The sequence below is a fragment of the Cervus canadensis genome, chromosome 2, assembly GCF_019320065.1.
Source record: "Cervus canadensis isolate Bull #8, Minnesota chromosome 2, ASM1932006v1, whole genome shotgun sequence".
In the NCBI taxonomy this organism is placed as follows: domain Eukaryota; kingdom Metazoa; phylum Chordata; class Mammalia; order Artiodactyla; family Cervidae; genus Cervus; species Cervus canadensis.
Window position 1 is genome coordinate 9,360,177 of NC_057387.1, and position 24,524 is coordinate 9,384,700.

Here is a 24,524-nt window from a genome sequence, read left to right on the forward strand (position 1 = left end):
TTTCCTTCCAAGGAGTAAGTGTCTTCTAATTTCGTGGCTTAATGTGTGCTTATTTCTTGTCTCAAGGTTGTGTTATTATTATATTGGGAGTTTGGGCTCATAGATAAGACCCAGACAAAAGTAGGATCTTGATTCTCCCACAAGATGTCTAGAGATTTCTAGTGTTGATAATTATGGGATGATCGTAATTCAAAGGAAGATGAAGGTGGAGCTTAGCAGGAAGGGGAGGGGACTTATTCTTATGTTAGGCCATCGCCCATTGGGCCTAGACTTGAGTGGAAGAAGATAGAAATATGTCAGGGTACTCCTTGGCTCTTGCCTGGGGCATCCTTTTAGTTGAGAGATCTTTTTGGGTTTCTGGACCATATTCCAGTGTGTGTGTGTGTGTGTGTGTGTGTGTGTGTGTGTGTGTGTGTGTGTTCCCCATACCAACAAGCAAAGCTCAGGACTCCAACTGGGTGTCCCACAATTCAAAACAGTTCTGCTCAAGTCTGAATTTGATGCTACCTAGAGGAAGCATCCCATCCTCCAGCTTAGGGGAGACAGTTCTGTAAGACTTCCTCTCCCTTCCTTTAGAAGGCAATCACAAACCCAGGCTGTTACCCGTGCTTCTGACCAGTTGGCTATAAATCAGAGGTTCCCATAACCTGCACCTTGAATTCAATTAATTTTCTACAGTGGTTGACAGAACTCAAAGAAACATTTTCATGACTAATTCACTGGTTTATTATGAAAGGACACAACTCAGGAACAGCCGATTGTTAGAGATGCATAGGGAAAGGTATGTGGGAGGGGCTTGGAGCTCCAGGGGTGATACTCTCCCCAACCTCTAAATGCTCACCAACCCAGTCCTTCTGCTTTTCTTCCTTTGGAGGCTTCATTACATAGGCATGATTGACTAAATCATTGGCCATTGGTGATTGAACTCAACCCCAAGCCCCTTTCCCCACCCCTAAGGTCATGGTGTGGGACTGGAAGTGCCAACCCTTCAATCATCCCCTTGGCTCCGGTGGCAATTTGCCCCTATCCTTAAGTGGGGTGCAAAAGTCACCTCATTAACATAACAAAGGCACCTGTATTACTCTCTTCAAGAAATTCTGAGGAAATGAGACAAAACCAAGCATATATTTCTTATTATAAATCACAGTATCACAGGAGAAAAGTAGACTGAGCGATCTGAAGAGCATAAACCAGAACCTGAGGGCTCTGAGAATGTTCATATCCAGGTACTAGATCTAAGAACTTTGAGTAATTTTGCATTACCTTTGAGGATTTAGTAATGTTTTTCTAAATATAACAGTATGGGCTTAGTTCTGTTATGGAAGATTGAGGGAAGGATTTATGTCCATTTTGAGGGGTTCAGTCAAAAGGTGGAAAGAGGGACCTTTGAGAACATTAGGTAGTGATGACAAGGAGCCTCTCAGGAATGTGAATTCAGGGAACCAGAGTTAGAGTTACCAAATCCAGTGTCCTTGCATATAACATTTACAAAATTTTTTGTAGTCTTTAAGTGATTTGAAGAGAGGAGAAACGTTATACACTGGTAGAACAACTTAAAGTGTCACAGCAGAAGTACAAGGAAGAAGCAACCCAAGAATGGAAAATCATTTTTTGGAGGTTTTGGGAAGTTATTCATTTCTTTCTTTTTTTTAAAAAAATATTTAATTAATTTATTATTATTTGTTTATTTATTCTTCCTTGCTGTGTGAGGACTTTCTCTACTTTCAGCAAGTGGGGGCTCTTCTTTGTTGTGGCACACAGGCTTCTCATTGTGGTGGCTTCTCTTGTTGCAGAGCACAGGCTCTAGGCAGATGGGCTTCAGTAGTTGCAGCATGTGAGCTCAGTAGTTGTGGCTCATGGGCTCAGTTGCCCTAAGGCGTGTGGAATCTTCCCTGACCAAGGATCAAACCTGTATGTACTGCATTGGCAGGCAGATTCTTATTCACTGTACCACCAAAAAAGTCCTTATTTATTTCATAATTGACCATTTCTTCCTCTTTCCTCAGGCAAAAGCTAGTCATTTAATGTCTGTTAGTGAGATAGAGGCCTGATACAGTGACTGGCACATAGTGAAACCAGATATAAATGAATAAATGAATGACTGAATAAATGAATGAATGAAGATGATGTAGCCTTTGTCCTTGTGGCTTACAGATGAGGAAAACACACATGGACAGTTATATTCTAAAGAGAAATGTAATATGTTAGTAAATAATGAACTATAGGAGATAAGAACTAATAGAGTGATTTATTTTTCTTTTGAAACGAGGGAGGGAAAAGTTGTGTATGGAATGTGGGTGAAGAAGGTATTCAAGGGTGGTGAGATTTTGAATAGAACTTGAGGACAAACACATATTTTTTCCTTGTGAGGAATATTTGAGAAAAAGTTACAATGAGCAGGACATGGCTTCTTAAAACAAATGAGTCAATATTTTGTGATCAATTTATAGTGACAGTCTTGAGGTTCTGAGATGTAATTTATTTATTTATTTTTTATTTATTTATTTTTTTTGGCAATGTGGCTTGCAGGAACTGTTCCTCAACTATGGATCAAACCCTTGCCCTCTGCTGTGGAAGCATGGCGGCTTAACCACTGGACAGCCAAGGAAATCCCACTGATATGTAATTTTTAGATCACTTCACTTTGTCCAATTTTGTATAAAGGACCTACAAGAGAAAGACTCATTCGACAGCTTTAGAATTTTCCACAGAAAAGCTAGATGATATAAAACCACACATACTCTGCAAATATCAAGTAAAGTTTTGGTAAATCTTAGGGGATTCTGGTTGTCAGAGAAGACTCTTGCTTCTGTGTCTATAGTTTAGAAATAGACAGGGATAGATGGTTGGGACTAGAGAAATAAAAACGAATGATCTACTATAAAATTAGAGCAAGTTATAGCTTTCTTGTATAGCAGAGACAGTAAAATGGCATTAGAACATGTCTAATAAAACAGAAACAGAACCAGGAGGAGTTAATTTGCCTTACAGAGAAGAGACAATATTTGCTTGGGACATTTGGGGAACAACTAGAGATGAGAGAACAACTGGATATGTATGTCTCAGATTATTTTTCTCATTGGGTCCATTGATCCATTCTTGAGCATTTTGGAGATTTGGGGGTGATAGTTAGAAACCAAATAAGCTATAGTTTTGAAGGACTCACCTTATGGGGGACAATCAAAGCAGATTTTGTTCTCTGTTGAGCTGGGGAGATATCAATTTCCCCTACTTCATGGGGAAAGATAGCAAAACTTTGCTGCCTTGAGGACTGAAGAGAGAGTGCCCAGCTTTGGCATCTGGTGAGGGCAGCTTTGGAAGCCCTGGCATCCTTGAAATAAATGTTGGTCTTCTCAAAGAGGACAGTGTTTGCAGGGAGAGCAAAACTCAAGAGAGAGAGGTTTGGTGAGCTTCAGAAAAATGAATGATCGTAGAAGTCCAAGAAGGAACTAAACTCCTACAATCACCACTAGGACCCTCAGAAATAACTGAGTGTAGCTCTGGGGTTAGGGAAAGGGTCGCAAAAGGCTTTCAGTTAATGAGATTCAATTCTCTTTCCCAGATTGATGAGGTCTGGGGAAGGCCAGATGTTTCAGATAAATTAATAGAGAACGAGCCTTCCCAGGCTTTCTTTTGAGCAGGTGCACAAGCACATACTGAGACTTGATAATCAAGTCATCAAAATAAAGTAGATCAAATTGTATGGGGTTTTGGAATATCAGGGGATTCCAGAAAGAGCATTTAGATGTGACCAGAACAGATGATAGTTGATTATCTTTCAGGGATTAAGTGTTATCTTATTCTTCAGTAAGAAGGTGAAACAAAAGAGAAAAATCATTACACGTGGTCTAACCTAAAAGGCCAAGTAGTTATAACCAATAAACATATTGTTCTCATCATAGAATGTGAATTCAGTCAGTCTCAGTGGATCCATTTGCTATTTTTCTGAAGATTTTTGAAGATCTTTTAGTAATTCTTATACTAAGAAAGTATGACAGAATGGATCCAGATTTTTAGATTAAAATAATGGTGTTCAGAGAGAATAAAACCAGGTAATAAGCACCTTTGATAGAACTTAGTCATTGTGAGGCTTATTTCTTTTTGGGTATGACACTGTTAGTTTGAATGACTACTTATTTCATCCATCATATGCAGGTAGTATAAATCAACAAGCCATTCATTTATGTTGTGAATATAAATCTTATTCAATAAACTCAGGTGAGCAAGAATGTCACATCTCTATTTGCTTTAAATCAAGTTAAGTAAGTCCCTGGGCTTATGTCCCATAGAGTTATTGAACACTCTAACTTAGTCATTATTGGTGTTCCCTTTCCAATGACCCAAGGTCAGGTAAAGGTTCTGAGAGTCTTACATTAACACTCAAATGTCAGAAAGGTCCACTGAGTACTGCAGAGATGCCCATTGTTCAAACTCTCCTTGAAGTCTGGAACTCTGCTACTTCTGCCAAATGGATCACAGGCATCTTGCTCTAGGATGGGATTCCCAAGGATCTAAATGTACACTTAGCATACATCCTCTCAGAGACTCTGCTCCCTCTGCAGAGAGCTGGCTGATAGCAGAGCCAGGGCCCTTGATGTACACTGGGCCTGCCAGTCTCTAACCTTCTCCTAGCCTGGGGTTCCCTTCATTCTCATTGGATGCCTTCTTGTGTCTGCCTCCCTCAGCTCCCAGTATAAGCAATGCAAGAGCTCAGGGTTTTGGTGAACATGTGTTCCGTAGGAGATTATCTCCAACAGTGTTGGTTGCTCACAGTTATGAAGCTTCACCTGACACAAGGAAGCTTTATACTATTTACTTAAAACAGAACACACTCAACATCAGCCATGGCAAATTACTACCTCAGGGGGTATTCCTGTATTATTTATTCAGCAGTGAACGACCCATAACTATTCAGCAGTTATCTACAGACTCTGGACTAGGCACTGAGACATATTAGCATACATGACAGAGACTCACTACCATTTTCAAGGACGTTGTCATAGTGAACAATACATACAAGTCAACAGCCAATGACAACACAGTTGATAAATTTGGGAGAGTCATCTTATTTAGAGTTGGGAGTTACAGAAATCATTCTCGGAGGATGTTTCATTTAAGTTGAAAATGGAAAAAGAGTGAGTGTTAGCTGGTCAAACGAGGATGTGAGTCAGAATCAATAATGTGGAAAATAAAAAGGATGAACAACATGTGCAAACATTGGGGTTAAGAGAGATACCAGCATGTTTTAAGGATTGAAAGATCAACCAGCCTTGGATGCTAGGGTTCAGGGTGGGATGTGGAGAGAAATGAAGTTAGAGGATTAAACAGCTCCAATAGGTGAGGAGTTTGCAATGTATGCTAAGGTCCTTAGAGTTAAGGGAGTTGGCTCACATGACACCCATCCCAAGCTTATTTTTTCTTGTCTTATTTTTCTATTATGACTGGAAAATTAAAATACAGGGAGCTAATAGTATGTTTTAATTGTGAGAGTTAATGTTTTTGTTTTAGAATGATTATTCCAGCTCCTTTGTGAAAGCTGCTTTCAAGGGGGATGAGAGTACCTTTGAGAACAATAAAAGTATTGGAAATCTAGGTGGGAAGTGATAGTAGCCGGTGTATGTCTAAGACATTCATGTTGGAGAGACCCAGGTAAATCTGAGAAGGACTTAAGGGGGAATGTTAACTGGTGGTTAGATATACAAAGCAACTGACAGATTGGTGGCTTGAATCAGTGGGCAGAATAAATATTTGGTCTAAGTGCTTATTTCTCTAAATAATACATATGTTTGAAATCTTTTTCATATTTTTGAATGATTCCCTTAAACTGGCAGATAGAATGAATTTTTCCTGAGTTTTCAAGCATGACTATAGAGATTTGAAGCTCCAGGAATACCTGAAATCTCTAACAGAAAACTTGTCATTTTCCTGACTTGGGAATGATCCTGTTCCCTTTGCCACCAAAACGAAGCCTTCAGAGGCAGTTTTGGAAAGTATTTTGCACATTAGCCAATACCTGGAGTTGAGATTATCTAAGACATTTAAGTTCTGAGAACTCAGTCACGAACATCCTCACTGTCCAGAACAACAACAGGAAGAGTGAAACTGGCAAAGTTCTCACTGTTTCCTAGTCCTCATCCATGCCCTGGGCCTCTGGCCAGTAACCTGTTTGCAACCCAGCCCATGCCTGAGCTCTGGTCCACAAGGCTGTGACTTCAATAAACTTTATGTGGGCACAGGAGAGAGTGAATGGAGTTGAGCATCCACAGAATTGTGAGGTGAAGAGGTGGAATAAATTTCTAGTTTACATTATTTTCCTTAATACATATAATAGATGACTCAATTTCTGCTTTTTTTTTTTGTAATTCAATTTTTTTGTTTTTGTTTTTTTTCTCTTTTGAAATTTTTATTCTGTATTGGAGTATAGTCAGTTAACAATGTTGTGATAGTTTCAGATCATTCAATTTCCTATTTCTTCCTTTTTTACTTCCACAGACATAGGCACAAATGGTTTTTCTGTTTTCCAGGGAAAGATAGAGCTTTCTCGGTGGTTCAGATGGTAAAGAACCTGTCTGTAATGCAAAAGACCCAGGTTCAATTCCTGGGGTCGGAAGATTCCCTAGAGAAGGAAATGGCAACCCAATCCAGTATTCTTGCCTGGAGAATCCCATGGACAGAGGAGCCTGATGGGCTACAGGTCGTGGGATCACAAAGAGTTGGACATGACTGAGAGACTTTCACTTTCTTTTTTTTTCAGAGAGGGAGAATGACAGACAGTGTGAGAGAGAAAAATCCTATGTAACCGGATAAGCACAGATAAAGAAACCAATGGTCTTCTCTCTATATAGAACTATAAAACACTAATGAAAGAAATGAAAGATGATACAAATAGATGGAGAAATATACCATGTTCATGGCTCAGAAGAATCAATATAGTGAAAATGAGTATGCTGCCCAAAGCAATCTATAGATTCAATGCAATCCCTATCAAGCTACCAACAGTATTTTTCAGAGAGCTAGAACAAATAATTTCACAATTTATATGGAAATACAAAAAACCTTGAATAGCCAAACAATCTTGAGAAAGAAGAATGGAACTGGAGGGATCAACCTGCCTGACTTCAGGCTCTACTACAAAGCTACAGTCATCAAGACAGTATGGTACTGGCACAAAGACAGAAATATAGATCAGTGGAACAGAATAGAAAGCCCAGAGATAAATCCACGGTCCTATGGACACCTTATCTTTGACAAAGGAGGCAAGAATATACAAAGGAAAAAAGACATTCTCTTTAACAAGTGGTGCTGGGAAAACTGGTCAATCACTTGTAAAAGAATGAAACTAGAACACTTTCTAACACCATACACAAAAATAAACTCAAACTGGATTAAAGATCTAAATGTAAGACCGGAAACTATAAAACTCCTAGAGGAAAACATAGGCCAAACAGTCTCTGACGTAAATCACAGCAGGATCCTCTATGACCCACCTCCCAGAGTAATGGAAATAAAAGCAAAAGTAAACAAATGGGACCTAATTAAACTCAAGAGCTTTTGCACAATGAAGGAAACTATAAGCAAGGTGAAAAGACAGCCTTCAGAATGGGAGAAAATAATAGCAAATGAAGCAACTGACAAATAATTATATACAAGCAGCTCATGCAACTCAATTCCAGAAAAATAAACAACTCAATCAAAAAATGGGCCAAAGAACTAAACAGACATTTCTCCAAAGAAGACATACAGATGGCTAACAAACACATGAAAAATGCTCACCATCACTCATTATCAGAGAAATGCAAATCAAAACCACAATGAGGTACCATCTCATGCTGGTCAGAATGGCTGCTATCAAAAAGTCTACAAACAATAAACGCTGGTGAGAGTTGGAGAAAAGGGAACCCTCTTATACTGTTAGTGGGAATGCAAACTAGTACAGCCACTATGGAGAACAGTGTGGAGATTCCTTAAAAAACTGGAAATAGAACTGCCATATGACCCAGAAAACTCACTGCTGGGCATACACACTGAGGAAACTAGTATTGAAAGAGACACTTGTACCCCAATATTCATCCCAGCACTGTTTACAATAGCCAGGACATGGAAGCAACCTAGATGCCCATCAGCAGATGAATGGATAAGAAAGCTGTGGTATATATACACAATGGAATATTACTCAGCTACTAAAAAGAATATTTTAGAATCAGTTCTAATGAGGTGGATGAAACTGGAGTCTATTATACAGAGTGAAGTAAGTCAGAAAGAAAAACACCAATACAGTATATTAATGCATATATATGAAATTTAGAAAGATGGTAATGATGACCCTATATGCGAGACAGCAAAAGAGACACAGATATAAAGAACAGACTTTTGGACTCTGTGGAAGAAGGAGATGGTGGGATGTTTTGAGAGAATAGCATTGAAACATGTATATTATCATATGTGAAATAGATCACCAGTTCAGGTTGGATGCATGAGACAGGGTGCTCAGGGATGGTGTACTGGGATGACCCTGAGGGATGAGGTGGGGAGGGAGGTGGGAGGGGGGTTCAGGATGGGGAACACATGTACACCCATGGCTGATTCATGTCAATGTATGGCAAAAACCACTACAATATTGTAAAGTAATTAGCCTCCAATTAAATGAAAAAAAAAAAAAAAAAAAAAAGAAAGAAAGAAACCAGTGGTCTTCATCACTCAGTCCAGGTCTACACTGCCTGCCTGGGGGTGCAGCTTCTTTGTGACACCTGGGCCCAGGCTAAAAAGACTCCCTCATAAGGGAAAAGACTGATGCTATAGACATAGCACTCACTGAGTGGGGTGGCAGCCCTCTTCCAAGTCTCTAGGCCATTCTTGCTTTGTTGCACACCTAGAAGTTGAGGGTCCCTTTGAGAATTACAGAGCTCTAGGTGGATGGGAAGCCCATGGTGAGGAAGAGTGTGGAGAAGGGACAATTTGTGGAGATAGAGGCGAACATCATTCTGTAGCAGAAGCAGATCACTTTTTTGGGGGAGGGGCGATCTTTGATAAGAACTAGACCTAAAGGAAATCAAGCTTGAATATTCATTGGGAGGACTGATGCTGAAGCTGAAGCTCCAGTACTTTGGTCACCTGATGTGAAGAGCTGACTTGTTGGAAAAGACCCCGATGCTGGGAAAGATTGAAGGCAGGAGGAGAAGGGGACAACAGAGGATTAGATGGTTGGATGACATCATCGACACAATGGACATGAGTTTGAGCAAACTCCAGGGGACAGTGGACAGGGAAGCCTGGCGTACTGCAGTCCATAGGGTCACAAAGAGTCAGACATGACTTAGTGACTGAACAATAACAATAGTCTTTGGTAGGAGACACTGGAGATGTGAACATGTGGGACTTTGTGTTGTCATCAGAAGAAATGTCTATCATCATGGAACTTCAGTCTTGATGTCTTGGGCTGGGCGCTGCCAGTATATGGGGTTCATAGTGGAATGTTCTTCAACCCCAGCTGCAGTCCTGGGGCTGTGACCCCGTCTGACAGCAGCAGTCCTGAGTGTACCTACTGGAGGTGACACCTCAGCAGCGTCCTGTCTCAGACTGAGGAATTTTTGCTTTATACCTGGTCACTGTGAGCACTGGACTTCCTTTCTCTGCTCTTCATTAACATCACAAATGCACATTTCTTCTTAAGTGAAAGGTAGTCTATATGTTGTATTTTTTTTTTCCCAGAAGGAATCAAAATTATGGAATTTATTTTTTACATTGGGAAGGACTTTAGACATAATCCAGCATCCTTATTGTATTGGTTTTCTATTACTGGTGTAACAAATTATTACAAATCTAGTGGCTTAACATAGTACCAACACAAATTTATTATTTTTTTTTAAAAATTATTTATTTACTTTTTTTTGTCTGTGCTGTGTCTTTGTTGCTGCAAGGGCTTTTCTCTAGTTATAGTGAGCAGAGGATACTCTGTTGCAGTGCTCAGACTTATTACATTGGCTTCTCTTGTTTTGGAGCATGGGCTCTAGAGCATGTGGGCTTCAGTAGCTGCAGCTCCCAAGTTCTAGAGCACAGGCTCAATAGTTGTGGTGCAAGGGCTTAGTTGCTCTGCAGCATGCAGGATCTTCCTGGGTCCGAGATCAAGCTGGTCTCCTGCATTGGCAAGTGGATTCTTTTACCAGGGAAGAGCCATCAGGAAAGCCCACAAATTTATTATCTTACAGTTCTGGAGGTCAGAAGTTGAAAATGGGTAGGCCCACAGGGCTGTACTCTTTCTAGAGGTTCTAGGGGTGAATCTGTTTCTTTGCTTTCTCTAGCAGCTAGAGAGTACCTACATTCCTTGGCTTGTGGCTCCTTCTTCCATCTCCAGAGGCAATGAAATAGCATTTTCCCTTCTCTCCAACCTCATTGCTCCTGAGTGTCATTATATTGAGCCTCCTGGATACCAGCATAATCTCTCCATCTCAACATCCTTAGCTTATCTGCAAAGTTAATATATTCACAGGTTTCATAGAACATAGGCAGGCTATTCAGCCTATCACATTCATTTTACAGAAGATATAACAGACTCTAAAGGAGAGGAATTAAAACAAATAATTCACAGGGCTTGTCTGGGCTGCAGCTAGTCCCTATATTTTTGTGGAATGGGGGGTTAATGCTGTGCTGGGTGCATGGCACAGTGAGTGGAATGTGGGGAGGTGACAGCCCACACTCGGGCCCTCAGCTGGACAGCCGTGTGCAGTGGAGAGCACACGGGTGTCTAGAGTACAGTTCCCTGCAGTGTACAATGTACTGTGGTCCTGCAGTATTCAGTTCATGCTGCCTTCAGCCCTGTGTCGGAGTGAGACAGGATGAGACCAGGGACCTGAGACCTTTTTTGCAGTGTCAAACCTGGACAAACATCTCTTTGAGAACAAAGTACTGAATACAAAACTATACGGACTGAAGATAACTGTGCAGGTGTCACTGGGGCAAATTATAAACAATCAGATACAAAAAGACCAAGAACCCAACTGCCACTTTTGAGGAGCTGGGAGCAAAAGCAGGATACTCCCACTTTGGGGAGTGAACAAGGGAACCTATTACTTATTTTTGCTGCAGTATGAGTTCTAATGAAGCCTTGCCTTAATTCCCTGTCTGGTCTCATCAATTTCTTTTGATTAAGGAGGCCAAGAACTCTGGTCCGGAGCACAAATACCTTCCATTCCACTCGTATATGCCAGACTTATTTATCAAAACTTCAATGACTGTTTTCCTGTTCCATCTCATAGTCTCCATAAGAGTCTACATCCAAGTTAGTGCTCCGTTTATATGTGGACTGCTTGCATCTTGTTTTATAGCACCAAAAACTGTAACCTCGTCTAAAAGGGCAAGGCATTTTGGCTTCAAATTTTTCGAATCCTCTGTGGCAATGTTACCTTTCTATACCATTATTACAAAGGGGCTTTAGTCAGGCTTGACTTAAATGAAAATTCCTTTAAACCAGCACTGTCCAGTAGAAATTTCTGCAGTTATGGTGGTGGTTTAGTCACTAAGTGGTATCCAACTCTGCAAACCCATGGACTGTAGCCCGCCAGTCTCCTCTGTCTGTGGGACTTTCCAGGCAAGAACACTGGAATAAGTTGCCATTTCCTTCTCCAGGGGATCTTCCCCACCCATGGATCAAACCTGGGTCTCCAGCACTGCAGACAGATTCTTTACCAATTGAGCTACCGGGGAAGTCCTGAAATGATGGAAAAGCTTTAATCTACACTGTCCAGCATGGCAGCCACTCGACATGTGGTTACTGAGCCCCTGAAATGTGGCTTAGTGTGACTGAGGAATTGCATTTTACATTTTATTTAATTTTAATTAATTTAAATAGTCATATGTGGCTATTGTATTGGATAGCACTGATCTATATTCTTTCCCTGAGATAAAGGGAAATAAGTGTAGAGTGTAGGATAGGGTATAATCACAAAAGTTTATAAGTAGGAGAAAAAAGGAAGTAGAGGTCTAAATAAATGAATAAAATGAAGAAAACTTGGGAAGGTTTAAAGATTGCCTTCCATCCAGCTAGGGACTTAATTTTCTCTTCTTTCTGCCAGAGGGTAAATAGGCTGTTATCAAATATTTTAATATATTCTGGGTGCAAATCTTTAGAAGTGTGTGCTTTTTGCTTTTACTCCTTCTTTTGTGTTCAGTATTTTTCTTAGAACTTATTTTCTCCTTTACCTTTTTCTCTTTCTCTTTCATAGAGGTGAGTTTATTCATGCTTGCTATTTAGAACATCTTCTGATTCTGTTCCCATGTAGCAGAGGTAAGGCTTCAGTAGTACTCTTTCTCTTGAGATGTTAAGTGGCCTAAAGGCACCCCAGGAGCACTAGCTTACAGTGGCATTTTATGTATTGTTAGCTCAAAATTGTATGTTCAAAATTGTGCCCAGGATGGTATAGAGGCCTTTTGCTTGAAAAAAGAGAAAATACAGCACTGGAAGAATGTTTGGGATTAGGATTCAGGTCTAGGGTGTTCATCAACAACAAGCCTACAGTTTTTCTGACAGAAAGTTAAATGTGGCTTTTCTTGAGAGGTAAAGAGTGTGTTCTGTGACCTCTCTTGAGAGAATGGGAGAGGTCAATGTCTGGGGGAGGTTCCAGGACTGAAGAAGGGAACTCAGGATGAGTCTGCAAAAGAGGGGCTCTATAGCATAGAAAAACACTGGGAACAGGCATTCTCCTAGTTTTTGCAGGAGGGAATATAGAATTATGCACACTTGGTGTTGAGGGCAGGATGACCTTCTGTCAGTAGACCCAGAGAGAGCTGAGCTAGGGTCAAGCTGTAGAAAGCAACAGAAGAGTGAAAGAAAGGAAAATGACAAAAAGGAATAAGAAAGGCAAAATGATGGGGATAAATATTAGTGTGGAAGATGCCTCATTCCATTTCAGCTCCATCCACTGTGAAAAACACAGGGGCACTCAAAGGATGGTGAGAAAAATGAAGCAGTTTCTAGAGGCATCACGGACAAGACGTGAGGGGATACTGACAAGGGGTTGCTTTCTCTGACATCTGTAGTACAGAGGAGATAAGCAGCTGCCTACAGGAGATTACTGTGGTAGGAATCCCCACTGAAAATGTGGCCACACACCCAATACAAAGAAGACATTGTAAGTTACAGATGAGTAAAAGGATATGATGTGCCTATGAGGAAATGCTAAGAATGACAGCAATGAAAACTGGAATGCATTTAGAATTTTTCAGGAAATCCTTTACTCTTTTATCCACTTACCCATGGTATATCACCTCCTTTGAGATCCACTAATCTAGGCGACCTTCTCACTTTGCAGAGGAGCTTACCAAGCTCAGGAAGGAGGATGGCTTTTCTAAAAGTCATATGGTCAGATTCAGATGTGGGGCCTAAATCCTGGTCTCATATCTTATTCATTTTTTTATTTTCCCCCCATCTTAACCCGCTAACATTTTGGGAATTGAAAGAACAGTTTTATTTGGGAGTTGCTAGGAAATTCAATACAGTTTTCAAATGATCCATTCTTCTTACTGCGGTCCTTGAAGAAAATGATTGTTTGAAAGATTATTAATTCAGTTTAAATGATCTTATAACATATTTATTAGTCCTGTTCACATTTTTCATATCTACCTGAAACCCTAATGCCCCAAACCTCACAAATATGTGAAGTAACACTTCCTTTAAAATTTAATGGATATATTTACATTTTATCCAACTAATATATGCTTGTAATTAAAAGATAAAAGTGTGTAGAAGAGTTTTAAAGAAAAGTAATGGTCTCTTGCCTCATCATTCTATATCCAGTCTCACTCCACAAAGGCAATCATTTTGAACTTTTCAGGCTATTTAAGTTTTTATGGAGGCAGCCTCTATTTCTCTATAAAAATCTTACATTTCTACTTCTTATTTTATCAGTTTTAAACATTATCTATAGACTCCCTTTTATGATAGAGTCAAGACTGCACATATTCACCACTTTCCCCAAATGAAGGTGCATCACCATTTTAGTTAGGCTATTAGCCAACAGTAATATTTACTTAGAAATTCTAGTCAGCAGAGATACTATATATTGTTATTTCTTTACTCCTCACTTTATATTTTACATGCTGAAAAAATTAATATCCTTATATTCCTTTTACTTCTTCCCTCTTTTCAATTTCATCTTCTGTACTTTTAGGTCACTAAATTTTAATAATACTTATAGTATATTGATATAATAAAGATTATGAGCTTTGTCTATAGATTCTTAAAGCTGAAACTCAAGAGTACCTATATGATTATGATTTTGTGACTATTGTTCACTTCAGAGCCAAATTATATGGTATGAGTATATTTCCCTTCTAGATTTATTTATTTTTTTTGAATTTCTAATCGACTTTTTTCTTATATTGTGACTGTCTCTGTAGCATAATGATACTGTTGAACCAAAGATATCTTTTCTATCCTTACAACCCTGATCTACTGATACCTCTGTTTTGGAGCCAACTATCTTTTTTTCCCCCTCTAATCTGAGCTGATTACTTTTTGGGTTGGTTGAAAAGATGTCACTTGGAGTCTTCCTCTCTTGTTACCCACCTAGGTTGGAGTCCCAGTTTTTTTTATTGCATATATATATATTTTTTGGTTTACCTTTTAAATTGTTGGAGTATGTTTTAAGGTAGTTTCCCAAGAAAGGGTGTGATATGAGGGAGATAAATGTTTTGGGTCTTTACATGTCTGGAAAAAAACAGTCCTTATTATTTTCTCATATTGAATTGATAGATTGTCAGATTCTAAATTGAAAATACTTTTTGCTTTATTACTTTGGAGGGTTCATCTTTTAAAATACACATTGATTTGCCAAGTCGGATGTCAATTTGCTTCTCATTATTGAGTGAACTGTTTTTTCCCTTCAGGAAATTTTAGGCTAGTCTCTTGACACACAGTGGAGAAGACAATGACACCCCACTCCAGTGCTCGTGCCTGGAAAATCCCATGGACGGAGGAGCCTGGTAGGCTGCAGTCCATGGGGTCGCGAAGAGTCGGACACGACTGAGCGACTTCACTTTCACTTTTCACTTTCCTGCGTTGGAGAGGGAAATGGCAACCCACTCCAGTGTTCTTGCCTGGAGAAACCCAGGGACGGGGGAACCTGGTGGGCTGCCGTCTATGGGATCGCACAGAGTCGGACACGACTGAAGCGACTTAGCAGCAGCAGGAGCTTGACAAACGGGGTTCTGACGTTTCAAGATGTGGGACTGGATGTGGCTATTTTTCTCTTCATTTATTGTATTACACATTTAGTGTGCCATCTTACTCCGGAAAGTTGTTTACCTAATTCTGGGAATTTCTTACATTAGTTCTTTAATAATTACCCTTTCTGTGTTTTCTCTTGCAAGAATTAGCAATGGTTTGATTATGGAACTTCTGGGTTGATGTTTTCATGAATTTATTTTCGGTCTCCTTGTGTTTAGATTCTATTTTCAGAGAGAGTTTATTTTATGCTGTAATTTTTTGTTAATACTTTTCAATTGGGCAATTATATATATTTATTTCTAAGTGCTTTGTTTTGCGTTCTCTGTGCCTTTTCCATAACACTCATGTTGGGGGAGGTCATCGAGAGGACGTGACCACCAGTTGATCCAGGAGCTGGCCTCAGGAAGTCAGAGGCTCCTCATCCCTCCCTTGTCCTTGGAAGGCACCATCAGCCTACCATCCCCATACTAGGAGCTGTTTTCAAGGATGTTGCCTGGAAAGAACAATGTGTTGCTGAGACCATGTGGACTAAAAATGCAACTGACTCCCATTAAGACATCTATAGAAATTTTCAAGATTCTGGTGGGCAGGCCTGGAGATCTACTCATCTTGTGGATGCCCAAAACAGACCTCTGCATAAGTTTCCTTGCTTATTAAATCTTCCATCTACCAATCTGGAGTGGTCTGCATCTTTTTTCAAACTCTCTTTGCCTTCTGTATTCAGGGGTCAGTTTTAGATTTCATCTAGGGAACTTCAGGGCTGGGGACCAATGATTCTCTTTTCATTCTATGAGATTATAATGTCTGAGAATATTAGTTTCCTTTTTAAATTCTCTTTTCTGCCCCCTAAATAATCTGTATTGCTTTCAGAGTTACTTTTTGTTATGGCACTCTTGTTTCATACTTCATTCTTTCCCAAATACAAAATGATACTTTGTTATGCATCATATTTAAAATTAAGACTAGGGAAAAAGGTGTGTGTGTGTGTGTGTGTGTGTGTGTGTGTGTGCGCATTCATTGGTGGACTTTCTTTTTTGGGTGGCTGGGGAGCCAGTCATTAGGCTGAGAGATTCTCAAGCAACACAATCTAAAGGGCTTTTAGACCTTTGGGACCTCAGGACTGTGACTAGCTCCTTTTATTCTATTTTGATGAGGTTTTTTTAGAAAACTGCCCATTGTTTATGTATTGATTTTTGGCCTGGATGTAAAATACTTATCTGCCAACTATTCTGGTCAAACCATTATGCAAGAGATTGTTGCGGATGATAGTATTAACAGTTTTTAAGCTCTAGTTTCCACTGCATGTGGTTTCCAGAGTCCTGAAGGCAGGCTGGCATCTTTCTAAATTCTCCTGGGTAGACTTTTGCCTCTTCTAATCTCCTTAGCTCCCTTCTCCTCCCTCATATATTCCAGGTTATGCCTTCCTTTGCCCAGATTCAGAATCTTTCATTGCTTTTTCCTTTTCCAGAAATGTTTAGAAATATTTTGCTTGCTAATAGCTTCCCTCCCGTTCTCTTCATTGTTGTGAATTTAGCATTTTTCTAATGGGCCTTGGGATACAGAGAGAGTAGATAAATATTTTTGCATATTTGGCAATTTTGAACCAGAAAATTCTCTGTATTCCACTCCTCATTTGATATTTTAATGATTTTTTTGCATTACTTTTTTTTTTTTTTAGTATTGGTAATACATGTACATATTACAAAATTCAAGAGGTGCAAAAGGGTATATAGCAAATTTATGTCTCTCTCCCACCCCTCTTCCTTAGGTATCCAGCTTCTTGTGTGTCCTTCTAGAACTATTCTACACAAACATATATGCTTTTTAATTTAAAAAATGCAAACAGATGCACAAAGACATTATTTTATACTTTTCGTTTTGCACATTATCTTGGAGATCATTCCATATTGGTACAGCAAAGAACTTTTTAAAAATTATTTTAAATCCTCCCTCATGCTAGAAACCATCCAGATTCCAGTTAGCCTAAGACTGGGATTCATATCAAGGGTCTACAAGTGATATCAAGGCAAACATTTGACAATACATTTCTTGCTTGAAATATGAACTCGTTATCTCTAGTGAACTACTGAAAACACATTTTTAAAAAGAAAGTACTGACTATATCCCAAACAAGAGGTTATTAACTGGAAATCTCCCTAGAATACTTACATCTCACCTTGGAAAGAAGGTTTTTTGTACTGGTGTTACTTTTATAACAACACAATCCTTGATCTGTTAGGTATCCTGAGTTGATGTGCAGGTGAGTGACAGAAGGAAGGAAGGGAAAAAATGTGTCTTTGGCTGCCAACATTTATTTTAAATCTTTATCACTGCATGGCATTTACATAAATTCCAGATATGAGTGGTTGTTAAGGAAGGCATCAACAAAGAACCTCTTCTTTGCTAACCAGAACAACTGAAAGAAAAATCACTATTGAGTATATATCATATCAGTTTCAGAGTCAATTATGTTGATACTGTCACACTGGAACAAAGAAATAAACTAGATATATGTGTAAAAAGTTAAAAAACTTCTGCAAAATGTTTCACTAATGAATACATTATAATTTATTTAACATTCCTTTATTGATCCACTTTTCTCTTTAATCTTTTGCTTTTATAAACAAAGCTACAATGAACTTCCTTTCATACACAGTATTTCATACACAAATGAATAAATCTGATAAATTCCTAGACATGAAATTAATGGTAAATTGCCAGTTTTCTTGTGTGTGTGGTTGTGTGCTTCAGTTAATGCCAATAATGTATGAGACTGCCTATGTCCCCACACCTTTAGCCATGGTACCAGTTAAGATTCAATCATGAAGTGAAAGTATTAGTTGCCTGATTGTGTCAGACTTTGTGATCCTATGGACTGTAGCCCACCAGGCTCCTCTGTCCATGGGATTCTTCAGGCAAGAATACTGGAGTGGGTTGCCATTTCCATGTTTAGAGGACCTTCCTGACCCAGGGGTTGAACGCACATCTCCTGCATTGGCCAGAGGATTCTTTACCTCTGGGCCATCAGGGAAGCTCAGTCATATGCCATACCAATTATTTAAACAGAGTTTTATGTGAAGAATTGTTAACTTGGTACAAAGTTGTGAAGAAGAGATTTAAGACAAGGAGAGAATACTAAATTATCACAGAAGTAGCAATTGCAGAAAGCAGCTGCCATCTCTAAGGCTGAAGGAGCATGTGAAGAGGTTGAAATAACTAAAACTTAGAAGCTTAGAGGAGGGAACCTCACAGTATTGAATACAGACCTCTTTGGAGGAGGATTTTATTCAGCTGATGCTGTGAGCTTGGAGGAAGGAGCCTGGGGACCCGACCAAACTGCAACTGAGGGAGCACTAATTGGTTAGAGATGGTTCACTGAGAGAGAAAAGGTGAGGTTAACTTTTTTTAAAAAAATTTATTTTATTTTTAATTGGAGGATAATTGCTTTACAATGTTGTATTTGTTTCTGCCATACAACAACAGAAATCAGCCATAAGTGTACATGTGTCTCCTCCCTCTTGGACCTCCCTTCTACCCTCCACCCCATCCTCCCTCTCTGCCTGTGTGCTAAGTCACTTCAAGTTGTGTCTGACTCTTTGGACTGTAGCCCACCAGTCTCCTCTGTCCAAGGGATTCTCCAGGGAAGAATACTGGAATGGGTTTCTGTACCCTCCTCCAGGGGATCTTCCCGATCCCAGAGATTGAACCTCGATCTCTTACGTCTTTCCTGAACTAGCAGAGCAGTTCTTTACCACGAGTGCCACCTGGGAAGCCCCCATCCCACACCTCTATCTTGTCACAGAGTACCGGGTTCAGCTCCCTGTGTTATATAGCATCTTCCCATTCGCTATATTTAAAGTGATGGAAAAACTACAAATTGGATTCAACTACTGCAATGGCTAAGCACTAATGCTGCAATGAAAAAAAGCTGCTGGGCCAACTGGCAGGAGCAGGAAGTCGAGAGGGAGGACAGTCTCTTCTGCTTTCAGCCTCCTCATCCTACTTCTCCCCAGTATCTTATACTGGCAGAGCCCACCAAGACACCAGATAGCAAAGCAGTGACGTGGTGAGCAACCCTAGCTCCAATATCCCAGAGTTTGGAAGGATGGAACTGAAGTCAGAAGACAACTCAAAGATCACCAGTGCACCCCGGTTTTCACCCATTGTTAAATGTGACAAGTGAAAACTTAGAGCTTATAGTTTTGATTAGCATTTTCTTTATTGAGGCTGAGGTCAAATTCCCCTTCATTTTTAAGAGCTGCTTGATTTTTCCTTTCTGTGAACAATTATCTTTTGATATCCTTTGTTCATGCTTGGTTTCTTTGGACATCGTTTCTGTTTCTTAAACAAGAAAGAAATTAGGCTTTTGAATACAATGTGAGTTGGAAATAACTTCTCCAGGTTTGTCAGTTAACTTTTGATAGATGGTGGCTTTTCTATGTATGCATATTTATGTTTGCAGAGTTCAGTTTTATCATTATTTTCTTTTGTGACTACACCTGTAGGAAGACCTTTCCAATTTTGAGATGATAAAAATGTTCTTCCATTTTTTTTACAGTCCTTTTATGGTTTTGGTTTTAAAATTTAAATATTTGTTAAATTTGGATTTTTTTTCCTGTTATATAGTATGAAGTATTAAGCCAAATGTTTCTTTTCTGCTTACTATCCAGATGTCCCAACACCATTTATTGAATAATCCATATTTTCTCCAATTTGAAACCTAAATTTTATTGTAATCTCTGTATGGCTTAAAAATTTGTTTTTTTTTTTTCTTTTTTTTTTCCTGGACTTTCTAATCAGTTTCATTGATTTGTCTCTTCATGTATTAGCACCACACTATTTTAATTACTCTAGCTTTATAATGTGGTTAAATATCTCCTAGAGCATTTCTTTCTCATTGTTTTCCCTTTATAGAATCTTGACTATTCTTGATTCTGTTGTCTCCTGTAGGAACATTATGATCAGCTTGTCTAATTTTAAGGTCTATTCATAGTTTCATTAAGATTGTACAAAAATATAGATTATGAAAGTGCTGAAATTGTCATGTTGAGTTTTCCTATTTAAAAATACAGTGTACCTTTTAGAGTTTTTCTTCTTTTGCCTTTTAAAGTATATTCCAAGATGCTTTCTCTACTGTTTTTCTCATTTGCAGCCACATGCATCTTGCTTTGGTATCTTCCTATACCCCAGGTTTATCGTCACTGCATATGGCAGCCACACTTCTTATATTGTGTTCAGAGTTACAGATATCTTGAGGTTTAATCAAAGGTAGAGTTTGCCATTTTGTTTTTCTTCTTGCTTTTGGGTAATTGAGAGAATAAGGAGAACAGCTTTTTCTTGCTATTAAAAAATCAGATGTTGTTTCAAATACATGCTGAAATACTCTGGGATCCTGTCACAGTGACTGAAAGAAACCCAGTTTTTATCACCAAATATTTCTGGGAATCTCTGAAACGATAAATAGTTCTGCAAATATACTCAATATCATTGCCACCTCAGGTAGGCATCCATGCCTCAACCATTCTGTAGTTAGCATTTACCTATCTCAAGACCAGGGTGTTACTGTTTTCACCTGTTCCACCTATTTTCATCCTAGGATAAATACTTCCCTGGTGGTGCATTACGGCCTCCCAAGGAGTAACAGGTACAAGATTCTGGATTCTCAATTTCTGTATGCTTTCATAAAACCAATCTGCCTGAGAATATGCCAGCGGTCTGTAGTCTCTCTTTTCTGACACCTCTTCCACTCTTCTACTTTTACAGTTTGTTAAGGAAAGGCATCAGTCTCATCCATTCTAGGTCTTACTATGAGCATTGGCCTGGGATGGAAAAGCTTCTAGGGAGAAACCAAGGGGGCGCTTGAGAATTCTGGTGCTGGTATTGAGAAAGTGAATGCCTGCAGTGATTGGTAGCAAAGCATTTTGCAACTCAAGTAGTTTCAATTCTTCTTCCCTTGAAGCTGAAGGAAGCTTTAGAGGGGTTGTCAGTGGATAGGTGATTTAATTTTTGCTGATTATTGTTTTTGCATGTATCTTGTAAAGAATGAAAGAAAATGAAGGGCATTGTTATAATAAAACTCCTTGCATTTGCACCTACTTATATATACATATATATATAAAATTGATAACTTGTCTCTATTAATGAAAAATGTTCATCTATGTATATATGAACTAACTTTAAAAAGTCACATCTATCTCATTAAGAAATGCACTCCCTGCCAAAACATACATTTGAAATTTGAAATTACTTATCAAAATCACCTACAAATAAAACTTAGAATAATAACCTAATTAGAAGAAACTCTAGCGTTTAGATCCTTACAGCCACTGGAAATGAAATGAATTTTTATTAATATACTTTTTTTTGCAGAGAATTATGATCGGGTAGTCAATAAAATACTTTCAAGCATAAAATTTATGTTATAAATTTCTATGGGTAAGTGGGTTGAAAATATAAGTTCTAGGAGGAAAAGAAATGATATAAAGTTTTGACTGTTAAAATAGAGCTTGTTAATGTTTTAATGGATGAAGTATATGAAATCTTAATATTCTGTGGAATGTATTTAACAAATGACGCAACAATTGGATTAAAAAATGGCAATATTTGTAATATGCCAGAAGTTATGTTAGCAATTATGAGAAGGTACACAGACTTTTCTAAATTGTGCTAGAGGATTTTCAAGCTAAAAATCCAAACAAACCCCAAGCCCCAGAAAAACAAAATCTCTTGGCTATTGCCTTAAACCTTCCATGCAAGGAAATATTCAGTTTTAACCTGAAACTTTGAGAATAAGAAAACAGATTAATGAACATACAGGGATGGTAAATAGACCCAAGGTGAATCTAGTTTGGGAGTCTAGGGGCATGGATTACTCTATAAGGGTGCCCTACTGGACCAGTCTTTGCCTGGCTGTGGGTTCTACTATATAGATGCCCCTGAGCCCATATTAAAGGGGTACCCTCCCTCTCCACCTCAATGAGTGTACTTCTGAACCTAAACCTTTTAAATCTAGGAGCCAGCTTCCCGAAGCACAGGACATGGAATAGTTTCCTACTCTCTTCAGGCGTAAATCTCTTTACATTTAGAGTAGGAAATGTCAACCCACTCCAGTATTCTTACCTGGAGAATCCCATGGACAAAGGAGCCCAGAGGGCTACAGTCTATAGGGTCACAAAGAGTTGGACACGACTGAGTGACTTGACTTGACTCTTTTTTTTTTTTCCAAGAGGGTATTAAATCTTTTATTGATTACACATGATAATGGATGATACACAAGCTTCATTCCCATCTATAACTTTTATCTGGTACCATAATTCAATTTAGATATATTGCATAGGATGTGCCAACAATCATTAATAACCAAAACAAAAAACAACAAAAAAACTCCATGACTTTGCATGGATGACCCTTTTAATGGTGAACTCCAGGTCACAACACAGTAACTGTCAGTTCAACTACACCAAGGTTCTGAAGACAACAGCTTCTCCACCAAGCAGGTTGTAAATAAATTTCAAATGGAACCTGGCATCACCCTGAAGGAATTCTACCTTCACACTGTTGGGGTGGTTTACCAAAATGGCTTCAGAGTAGACTAACTTTACATAGCACATTAAAAAAAAAAAAAGACATTTATTCAGCGTCATGATCAGACTATTACATTTAGCAATCAACAGCATTGGTGCAAAAAAAAAAAAAATCTACATTAAAACACTTTGTTGGAATGCTTTACACTTTCCACAGAACAGAAACTAAAATAACCTGTTATACAATTAGTCACAAGTACAGTCCTCAAGTTTTTTGCCCATACACATGAGTATTGTTTAAAACATGTCTTCTTTGTAGCAGCTAGGCTCTGCCACCACTGTGCTTGGCTGAGTTCACAAATCTGTTGTAACCTGTAGCTTCCCTGTCACTTCTCTGGCTCTCCTCTCCTGCTAAGCTTTTTTTCCTGGCAGTAATTAAAACCTTCTGCCACTGCCATAGCTACTGCTGCTGCTGGAACCACCATAGCCACCTTGGTTTCGTGGTTTGGCAAAGTATTGGCCTCCACCACCACAGGGGCCAGAACTTCTGCCTCCGAAGTTTCCTCCTTTCATGCGTCCAAAATTTGAAGACTGATTGTTGTAATTGCCAAAATCATTGTAGCTTCCACTACCTCCAAAATTGCTTCTGTCATTACCAAATCCGTTATATCCATCCCCACTGCCACCATATCCGCCACCACCACGGCTGCCACCAAACCCACCTTGACCACTGAAGTTTCCTCCACGACCAAAGTTGTCATTCCCACCAAAACCACCTGCACGACTGCCACCAAAGTTTCCAGAACCACTTCGACCTCTCTGGCTGGATGAAGCACTAGCCATCTCTTGCTTAGACAGGGCTTTTCTCACTTCACAGTTGTGGCCATTCACAGTGTGGTATTTCTGAACGACAATCCTGTCTACAGAGTCATGGTCATCAAAGGTTACAAAAGCAAAGCCTCTCTTTTGGTCACTGCCTCGGTCAGTCATGATTTCAATTACTTCAATTTTTCCATATTGTTCAAAATAATCTCTCAGGTGATGTTCTTCAGTGTCTTCTTTAATGCCAACAAAATATTTTTCACAGTTAAGTGGGCACCAGGTCTTTGAGAATCTTCTCTTGACACGGCCCTCTTTGGTTCCACAACTCTTCCGTCCATGTTGTGTGGCCTTGCATTCATGGCCGCATCCACCTCATCCACCGTGGCGTATGTGACAAACCCGAAGCCTCTGGAGCGCTTGGTGTTTGGATCCCTCATTACCACACAGTCTGGGAGCGTTCCCCATTGCTCAGAATGGCTCCTCAGACTCTCATCGGTTGTTTCAAAGCTCAGTCCTCCGATGAAGAGCTTCCGCAGCTGTTCGGGCTCTTTGGGAGACTCTGATTTAGACATGTAGGCAGTGGAGGCGGGGAAGTCTTCAACGATGCTTTCTCTCCGCGGCGTCTACGGGCAGAAAGCGACTTGACTCTTAAGGTGAAGCCCCAATTTACCTGTGAAAACTTGCCTACCTGCCAGAATAAGTATTGCTGCTTATTTCCTTTGGGAAGCTGAAATACACACAGGTTCTGATGTGTGGCCTTATCCTTAGGCTTCCCGTGGTAGACAGACGTAAGTTCCTTTGACACTATCTGGATTATTTTGTCTTAAATAACATCACTTAAGGGGCATAATTAAGGGACATTGTTAAGGGCAACAATCTGGCCTATTTTTTTTCCCTCACTGTTCTCCAATGATGAAACAGTAAATGTGAATATCTTTTCTAGTCACCTCTATTGGTGA

General features: G+C 39.3%; 1 pseudogene; it reads right to left on the reverse strand.

The window, feature by feature from the left end:
• Window positions 1-22,442: 22,442 nt before the first annotated feature.
• On the reverse strand, window positions 22,443-24,137 carry LOC122431153 (annotated as a pseudogene).
• Window positions 24,138-24,524: the final 387 nt, after the last annotated feature.